This window comes from Pinus tabuliformis, chromosome 3_1, assembly GCF_031772625.1.
Source record: "Pinus tabuliformis cultivar Carrire ecotype Pingquan chromosome 3_1, CPIR1, whole genome shotgun sequence".
NCBI classification, from domain to species: domain Eukaryota; kingdom Viridiplantae; phylum Streptophyta; class Pinopsida; order Pinales; family Pinaceae; genus Pinus; species Pinus tabuliformis.
The window spans coordinates 165,477,616-165,488,358 of record NC_142301.1 but is presented as its reverse complement, the minus strand read 5'-3'; the positions used below and the strand labels follow the sequence as shown (position 1 = coordinate 165,488,358).

The following is a 10,743-nucleotide window of genomic DNA, read 5'->3' as shown; positions in this document are numbered from 1 at the left end:
GAACCATTCTTTTAATTGGTGGATATATTTATGTCGATAGACGTGCCTATTTTGGAGTAGGGCTTGATTAATTTTAATTTAGTTATCAATAATTATTAGGTGGATAGCAAGGATTTAATCTCCACACAATATTCTAGAATATTCTTTGTAGTGTGCACAAATCAAAGGTTGAGATTTATCTCCAAAGTAGTTATGCCATTTTTCCCCTTTCAATTAAATTGATTAATTGAAGAAAATGCCATTAAGTGTCATAAGAAATAAACTATGGTTTTTTTTGGCATGCGGTGTTGATAAGTCATGATATTGTAGCAAAGCCCATTTATAAATATGGTAAAGTGGGAATGAATGTTCTTAGTTAAAAATCTTGTTATAAATTTATTTTCTTAATATATATATATATATGTTTAATTTATATTTATATATATATATATATATATATATTCAATTAATAATAATAATTTAAAGTAAATTTATAATTTAGTTAAATTTTATGATTCTTTTTTAGCAATATGAATATTATGAAGTAAATATTTTAATATTTTATCATAAATTGATATTAAATGATAATAAAAAGGTGTATCTCAAAACCCTATATCCTATTATTATTATCCAATTTTAAGGTCACAACCAAGCCAAACACCACCAAATTGGTATATGAGACCCTCTTGTTTGTGGGACAAGGAACCCTAAGCCAAACACCAAATTGGTGTATGAGATCCCCTTGTTTGTGGGACAAGGGACCCACCTTTGGGCAAGAATTTGACTACTAAATCTATGAAGCCATACATACTCTATCCCCTTTGGTTTTGAACTTATAACCTCTTAGAAAAAACACATGCTCTTAACCATTAAACCCACTCAAACTATATACATACAAAACCCCATTTGTGATTCCATACCAATCCATTAATTTGTTAGGTGCAGATACACAAACTTTTTAATCATTATTTTGTGATTGGTATAAATTCACTAAACAACAAACTTTTTGATTAATATAAATTAAATGGTTGAGCATGTGGATCTTGTAATTTAAACTGATATGTATAGACTTGATATTTTATGGGCTTATAGTTTATATTTTTTAAATAAAAATTAATATGACCATTCAAATGGTGAGTATATATTAATATATATTTAATTTATTTCATAAATATTAAAATATTAATTTTATGATTATATTATGAATATTAAAAAATAAATATTACATCAGCAATAAAAATTAAATATATAATTATTATAAATAGCATTGTTTATTGAGGTGATAATTTTGGTTTTTTTTTAATGAGATGTTTAAATGTTTTTTTAATGGTAAAAATATATTTAACTCCATTAAAAATCCTAAAATATCTAGTTTTGAACCCAAATAACCACCATATTTCCAAAATTTTCCACTAAACTTTTATTAAAATTAAAATCCTAGCCCAATTTTGAAATACGCGAGAGTAGGCCCATTTATGCTGAAGTTAAATCCGTATCATCAGGCTGGAAACCTTATTTTAAAGGAAACATACTTATTGATTGCTTTCTTAGGAATTGTTAAATTAATTATTCAATTTGATATAATTTTTTCAATAATAGTAACATGTCAAACTTTGATCCTATTTTAACTTGTAAATAAAAAATATTAAATTTATTATTCAATTATATATATAAAATAATAATAAATTGATTTGTGATTTTTACACCTTACTTAATAATTATTTAATTTCATATATATATATTATAATAATAAGTTAATTTATAATTTTTACACTCATATAAAAACGCAATCATGTTTTGATTTGTAAATAGATTTCTGCTACTCATACTTTAAATCATAAGTTTATGTAATTAATTTTGGTTATTTTTTGAAAAATCACAGAATAGCTATCGCCATGAAGTAGAGATACCAACACAATCCGGAGTCACTCTTCCAGCACTATACTGCTCATCATGCACCACAAATCTTCACATAAACTTTGCCTCTACATAACTAACAGACTTGCAATTTTTTTCATAAACATTAAGAAACATATTAAGTTTGGGTAATGGTGCATCACATAAATATACTAAATTTTCTCATGTGGTCATTCTATATTTCTCTTTAAACTGTGATGGACTACTTCTAACCACAACAGATGAGTATGCAATTTTTTTCATAAACATTAAGAAACATATTAAGTTTGGGTAATGGTGCATCACATAAATATACTAAATTTTCTCATGTGTTCATTCTATATTTCTCTTTACACTGTGATGGACTACTTCTAACCACAACAGATGAGTATGATTTTCTAATGTTTGAATTGTTTATTTATAAATGTATGAAAAATTTAATATTTTTGATGATTTTGAATGAAGTATATTATTTTCCTTAATTAATTTGAATTGAATTTTGGTGATATAAGATTCAATAAAATTTAAAATTTGTTTTGATTTAAAAAAAAAATATTATTTGTGAAAATTTAAGTTTTGAGTTGTGAAGATGTTTTTTTCGATGTAAAGAGTTTATTGAGTATTGATCTAATAATTTATATGACGAAGTATTTGATGTTTTAGTATTGGATATTATAAAACAAAAATTAAATGAGAAGTTTTTATGCAAGGCAATAAAAGCTTCATCTTCCCAAGAAGCATGGAAGATCCTGGAAACAAAATTTGGTACAAAGGAAAGTGACATGCAATAACAAGTTGTGTCACTATCTGTTGAAGAATTAATAGAGAAGTACACTACAAGTATGAAAGTAAATTAGTAAGACTCTAGGATGACAACAAAGCTTGGGGAATCCCAGTCAAATGTGGATGATGGTTGTGAAGACAGTAAAGTGAAACCCATTATGCATAAATTCATATGGATGAAGAAGACACAGAAAAAGATTGCAGAGAGAGAAGCTGAAGCCTTTGTGCGTGACGTAAAGCAAGAGCATATAGATGCTAGAGAAGTGCACTGTAATGTGGATGGTGAAGATGATGGTGAATTCCACTATGACAAAACACATGTGGATGATGACTGCAAAGTGAGTTGTGAATTAGTGAATCTGCAATAGGCCTTCTCAATTATGGTGAATTGAAGGTTGAAGTTTCCATTGTAGGAAAAGTTATGAAGCAAAAGTTGGAACTCGTCATGAAACAACATGTGCACTAGCACCAGATGAGTTTGCCATTGATAAGGCTACCAATGGAGTAGCAAGTGGTTTGTTGGATTTATCAATTGAAATTGTTGATATTAACTTTGATGAAGAATAATTAACTAGTGATGAGTGGTTGTACATGATGCAATAGAAAAATCTCATTGATATGTTGTTATTCAGTGAAAGAAACCCACTTGTGTCTATAGGCCAAGTGGAACATAACCTATTTGTTTTAGCAGAAGTTGGTAAAAAAGTTGAAAATGATGATTATAATGCAACAACAAAGGAAGAGAAGGAATAGGCACAGAAAGAAGAGAAGGAAGAGAATGTGGAGAAAACTCTCATTGCAGAGCATAATGAGGATGTTTTTAACATTGATTTTGAGTGTGCAAGTAAAATGATAGTACACCAGTTATAGTTATAGCTGAAAGAAAATATGAAGAAAAGGATGCAACAAATGACATGAAAGTTTATGATGACAAAGAAGAAAGCATTGCAATAACCTTTCAACAATGGAGCTAAGAAGAGATCAAATTCTACGATCAAGAAATATGGCAGAAAGAAGATTAGGAATATGAACCACAGGAAATAAAGCGGAGATTATAGTTTGAAGATGAAGAGTTGTGGAAATAGTGAATGACTGAACAAATATTTGAAGAGGAAGCTCTAGACGAGAGACTCAAAAAGCTTAAATTGTTTTTCAGAACAATACAAGAGAAGTCAAAGAAAAATTGCAGTAGTGAAAAAATATGGAGCTTACAATAAGAAAGTGAGATTAAGAATGAAGCAGTTTCGAGGGTATGGAATTTGGAAGAAATAAAAAATAAAATACAACATTGTAAGAGTCCCACCTGTGTTCAAATATCTAGAGGTGTCACCCATACGCCTGTATTGTAGGAAGATACAAGCAATATGAAAACAAGTCCCATGACTAACTCCGACCTTTGGAGTTTTGGTGTTTGGAATCAATTTGTAAGAGTTCCACCTATATAAAAAGTTTTTTGAGTCATTGTAAGCCTAGTTGAGACTTAGACCAACATACAGGTTTAAGTTACGTTGAGGCATGATTACTTGAAGGTTGAATCATACAATCTATTTAATGGGGAGTGTTAGAAGTAGTAATTACTCCCGTATGCATGCAATGTATGAAGAGTTGAGTTAAGAAAAACAAGTGGAGTCTAATATTAAAAGCAAATCGAGTGTGGGTTTGCATGAAGTAGTTAGCTGGAAAAAAGTAAAGCCTAATTAGAATTTGCATGATTCCATATTTAGTAAGTTTGGTGTTTTTATACATGTAATTGAGTTGTAACAAGAAACAAGAAGAAAAACAAGCTATATCTCCATCAATACATATGAGTGAATCAAATTTTATGAATAATTAAATAATTGAGTAGCAACTCCAATTTTTTTGCGTGTATTTTGTGTTTTCCTCTTTGCCTTTCCATCCTGAACTCTGCCCATATGTCCCTCTTGTTATCTGTTCCTCTTGCTGCTCCTCTGCATCTTGTTCATCACATGTGAGTACAACGGAAAAGGCTTCATGAAACGAAGTTTCGACATTACTGTTTTTGAAATATTGGGTATTAATTAATTTTTCGATCGGAATTTTACGTGAACAGTGAAAAAGCTTCGTGTATCAAAGATTGAGCACGAGCTGTTTTTCGCTATTAATTAATTTTTCGATGGTGAACTTAATATTACACTTAATCATCTACGCACAATTTATCAGCTTTCGTATAATCGCCCCTTATCATAGTTTATGCAAAAGTGTGGTGAAAATGAATCATTAATTTGTATTAATATTTTGTTGGTCTAATAAATACATGTGAGTAGTTGGATACAGAATTTTCGAGAGGATCAAATCTTTTCATTTATGAAAGAGTGTTATTATGAAAAATATTAACACCCTAAATATTGTGAAACATAACGATGTATATAGATAGTAATATAATTGGTTTGGAATTATGATCTAAAATTGTTGTTATTTAATTAAGAATTTGTACTTTTAACATGAAAATAAATAGTTTAAGGTTTTAAAACTGTAATTATTTGGTATATGTAAAAGCTATTGTGTTTTTAATTTTTTAAGTAATTTATTTTAGATTGTGTAATTTGTTTATTTTTATTTTTTATTTTTAATAATAGTGATGAGTTAGTTTATATTTATAGATTATTGTTAATAATAATTATTTCACTAGTGTCGTTATATAAAATAAATGGCTTATTGGCATTTACTAGCCATTTAATTTATATGGTTGAATTAGTAAACTAGGATAAACATCAATTCATAATCAACATCAAAATACTTACTTCATGATACATCTCATATTTACCAAGATTAAAACTAGCAATTGCACCAAATGTTGCAAAGGAAAGGAAACACTCTAAGGTGGCTGTACAGGAAAGAATAGCATAGAAGAAAGAATATGTGATATGTTATGCCATTGAATTGAATATTTAAATTATAAATATAAATTATTTTATTTGAAAAGAAATTTTATGTTCGGAGAATTGTTTTGATAAAAAAATTGGTTTATTTTTTATTTTTGTCTTGGCTTATAGTTTGGGCTCTCCTTTTTATGAAGTGCACATTTCAAACAACTAAATTCATTGTTGATTTTATTTTATTTTAAATGTTATTTATGATGTGATCTATTAGTAACCCATATGATAATATGAGAATTAAATAAAGTAAGAACAGGGATTTGAAGATGACTAACATGGTGAAAATGAGGAGATACGGGACTTGGTCGATATACAACATGGAGAAATGAGGGAGAGCAACGCTTGTTTGAAGCCTAGCTAGGCAGAATGAAGAAAACATTATTTCATAGGAAGAAGATGTTGAGTGTGTGGAGCAATTAGTTAAGGAGAGGAGCTAAGGAGAAAAGATGGGTAGGCCTAGACGAAGAGGGGCCAAGTAGAAAAATACCAATGTAGTGTCACTGTTTGTTGGAAGAATTACAAAATCCATGGTGAATTAGTGCCACGTTCTTCTTAGTGCAAGAAAGGATACTGGTAAGAGGAGAAGTGTTGTGAAACCCAAACAACAACAAGGAGCAAAAAGAAATGTGCATGCCAAGGGTGTTGCCACGCTTGAGGTTTCTGAAGAGAGTAAGGATTTGATTGAGTTAACCATGTCTAAAATGTAGGTTGTAGGTACGTCATCTCCATTGAGTAATGTATTTGGAATTGAGGATCAATTAGAAGAATCACCAGTGAAGACCAAATCTCAGACTCAAAAGAAGTCATCTATTATTCTAATCCTTACTACTATGGTAAAAGTGGCTTGTCTGATGCCTCTCAACCCACAAGGCGTACATATGTGTTGGAAAGGTTATTATTTTGTGATGAGGGCAACCATCAAATTTATGATGATTGCAAAGGTGTCATCTACACTAGATGCAATTGTTTTAATATTCTTATAATTCACATGCTCCATGATGTTGCAACTCTGTAGAAATTTTGTTGCATTTGTTACAAAACATTACAAATGTGATAGGGTTGTTCATTAAGGAGCTACTCTAAATGGCCCACCCATAGATAGTGACCATATTACTCTTAACTGCAAATGTCCAAGAGAATCTTCCTACTATCAAAAATCTTGGTGAAGAAGTCGTCAATCAAGCTACCGAAAAAATGCTCTAATTGGTTAATTTTGTCAACCAAGCTCTCTTGGTTTTCAACACTGTTGTTCCTCCGTTGGAAGCCCATGGACCTCAGATCCAGTTGGCTCCAGTGCTTGTCCATTAAGTATTATGTCTTTCCAACCTCATATAAAAAAATGCAGGCCTACTATACATGGTAGACTTAATAGAAGACCTTACTTGATATATCTCTTTATCCACTCCACATTGCAGGCGGGATGATGAGGAAAAAATGGAAGACCTGAAACACAAATTATGCATAGAAATTGAATTCTCATTAAAACTACACACCAACTCCCAAAGAAGCAACATGAGTAGCAATAAGCTTATATTATTCATCAAACACATATCCCTTTCATTGCATACATGACCCCTTTGAGGCCATTGGACCCATTCCACTTTGCAAAATTGGCCTTGAAGGCCTTATCATCAAATTACAAAAGTGATTTCCCACATGCTTCAATATTGGTTTCTATTAACACCTTGTTCTCTTTTTCCGAGTAGATGGCCCCTACCACCCTGATATGCTCCTCATCGTGTGCCTACACTATTAGTATTCAATACCATGGAAATGTTTTGTACTACATTTTCGTATTTCTCCAGGCCCACAATTTCACATTTCGAAACATATCACACATCCTAGAGCTTTGAGCTCTCATCCATGTATTCATGAAGCCATCTGTTTATTGGCAGAAGCTGCAATTTCTACACCAATTGGATGATTTCCCTATGCAAGGACCTTAACAGGCAATAGTGTGTTGAAGTCAATCCATCGACATTAAATTGTGGAGAGAGATTGGTTGTTCTATATTTTCTATGCCTTGTATCAGAGTGGTGTATAAGCCATTCACATCCCTACATATTAAATTCACGAATGAGGAACTCATAGCTTCATCGAAAGGAAACAATTGCAACATATTCTTTAACAACTCCCAATTCTTGAATAATACAATTGACCCCCAACAAGAAATTAATGAATTGAAATATGAATTCTCTCAAAAACATAGGCTTTGGATTAATTTCCAACATACCCACATGAAAAATTAGCTCGTTTATTAATTCCTTAAATTCTCACATGAAAAAATGATCGGTTATAATAATTTCTCATTACACACATTCAAAAAAATTTACAAAAGTCATTTCATTTCCTTGTCCACTATACTATGTTCCCTTCATCAATTATACCCCAATGCCCATTTTTTTTTTTCTTTTTTAAACATATTTTCTATGTACACTTTCAAACTGTGAGAATAAGGGCACATATTCAATGATCTCATATAAATTTTGTTGCTTTCTTATGTTTTTATTTTTTAATTTTAATCCGTACAAGTGCTCACTACAATATTTTGGACATTCAATAGACATAAATGTCTTCCACGCTATGTAAGATTTTTTTGGCTAAAAGGTCATAGGTGGAGTTGCTCAAGACTTGCACCTGGCTCCACCCATTTTTTGCAAGTGCCTTTTTCTTTGACATAACACTTCCAATGAACATGAGAGAACAAAAATTGCTCTATTTTAGATATCCAATGGACAAAACCCAGGAGGTATGCTCCACCCTTGAATGCTTGTTGTTAGCTCATCATTGTAGTGGTGTAGCTACATTCGTATTAAAGACCTTTACACCATTGATATAATAGAATGTCAGATTATAAAAGAAATGTCTCAGTTAGAAACGATAAGAGAGCACACATTATTTCCTTGAAAATGAATATACACACACATTGTATGTAGCAGGGCATAGGGTGAAAAATCTTCCAACACACATTCTATTGAGAAGGGAATATGGTGAAAAATCTTGCAACACACATTGTATTGAGTAGGGCATAGGGTGAAAAATCTTCCAACAAAGACCTAAAGTATATAATAATGTTAGAATACATAAGGTAATGAAGTACCCTCTAATATTAAGCAAACATGAATACAATTGGGATATAATTATACTTAAGAATCAACATCATATTCCATACTTTATAGGTACTTGCTCAAGTTTGTTGAATCTTTTTCTAGACTGATGTAGCGCATTGCAAAAATAGCAAGGTCATGAGGGACATGAAAATATTAACTCACTATGAATTTTCTTTTTGAAGAGAAAAACATTAGGGCTGGAAAACAACTTTCAAAATATTACCATAGTCTGAAATAGTTTCATGGTAGAATGATCTCATTATTCACTGGAAACGAAATAATAAATGGTGATATCACAATCACCTCTAAGCCCCATTATTTTTAGGATTACATCGAAAGCTATGCCCATAATGTTCTCAATATGATTTATGGGCTTTTAGAAAGTCATCCAATGAAGCAGTTAAGTGCATTGTATTTCAAATCAAAATCATGACAACTAATATGGATCAGAAGTAACATGTGTCAAACAGAAACTCCACTCCATGATTTACTTGCTTTTTTCTATAATACTTACAAAATATATGCTTATGAAAACTATATAAATAACAATAAGATGGTAAAAGTAAGATTGTGAGATATTATCCCCGCCCTTTCAATAACAGAAAGGATAAAAATCGAGAGGCATGGATATACTTTCAAGTGGTATTATCCTAGTCTGCATTACACCCAATACTATCAACCCCTAGATAGTGACCATATTACTCCTGACTGCAAATGTCCAAGAGCATCTTCCTGCTATCAATAATCTCGGTGAAGAAGTCATCAAGAAGGCTATTGAAAGAGTGCTCCAATTGTTGAATTTTTTCAATCAAGCTCTCTAGGTTTTCAGGATAGTTTTTATTGCTCCATTGGGATCCCATGGACCTCAAATCTTATTGGCTCCAATGCTTCAACATCAAGGATTATTTTTTTCCAATGTTATATAAAAAAATGTAGGCATACTATACACAATAGCCTTAATAGAAAACCTTACCTGATCTATCTCAACATCCATTCCACATTGCAGGCAGGATGAAGAGGCAAAAATGGAAGCCCTAAAGCACATATTATTCTCAAAAACTGAATTCTCATTGAAACCATACATCAACCCCCAAAGCAACAACATGAGAAACAATTATCTTATATTCTTCATCAAATACATATCCCTTTCATTGCATACTTGACCCGTATGAGGCCATTAGACCCATTCCACTTTGGAAAATTTGCCTGGAAGGCCTTATCATCAAATTTCAAAAAGGGTTTCCCACGTGCTTCAATATTGGTTTCTATCAAGACCTTGTTCTCTTCTTCGAAGATGATAGCCTCCAGCACCCTGATATGCTCCTCATCACGTTCCTGCACAGTTAGCATTTAGTGGCATGGAAACATTTTCTACGACATTCTGATATTTCTCCAGGATTGTAATTCCACATTTCAGTATGTGTCGCACATCCCATAGCTTTGAGATCTCATCCATGTATCCATCAAGCCATCTGTTTGTCACTCAAAGCTAAAATTTCCGCACCAATTCGATTGTTTTCCACTCTAAGTTACAATTTCTGCACCAATTGGATGATTTCCCTGTGCAGGGACCTTAACAGGAAACACTATATTAAAGTCAATCCATCGACATGAAATTGTGGGGAGAGATTGGTTGTTCTAGATTTTATAGGCCTTATATCAGGGTGGTGTAGAAGCCATTCACATTTCTAAATATTGAATTCATAGGTGAGGAATTCATAGCTTCACAAAAAGACACCAATTGCAACATATTCTTTAACAACTACCAGCTCTTGAATGATACAACTGACCCACAATAGGAAATTAATGGATTAAAATCCAAATTCTCTCAAAAACATAGGATTTGGATTAATTTCCAACACACCTACATGGAAAATTAGCTCGTTTCTTAATTGCTAAAATGCTCACATGAAAAATAATGATCAGTTATCCTAATTTCTCATTACATACATTCAGAAAAAGATACAAAAGTCATTTTATTTCCTTGTCCACTATATTATGTGCCCTTCATCAATTATACATCATTATCCAACATTTTTTTTCTCCCTTGAACATATTTTCCATGTACACTTTCAAAT

General features: G+C 31.6%; 1 pseudogene; it reads right to left on the bottom strand.

Moving 5' to 3' along the window:
* Positions 1-9,363: 9,363 nt before the first annotated feature.
* Positions 9,364-10,415, bottom strand: LOC149186307 (uncharacterized; annotated as a pseudogene).
* Between the last annotated feature and the right edge of the window lie 328 nt (positions 10,416-10,743).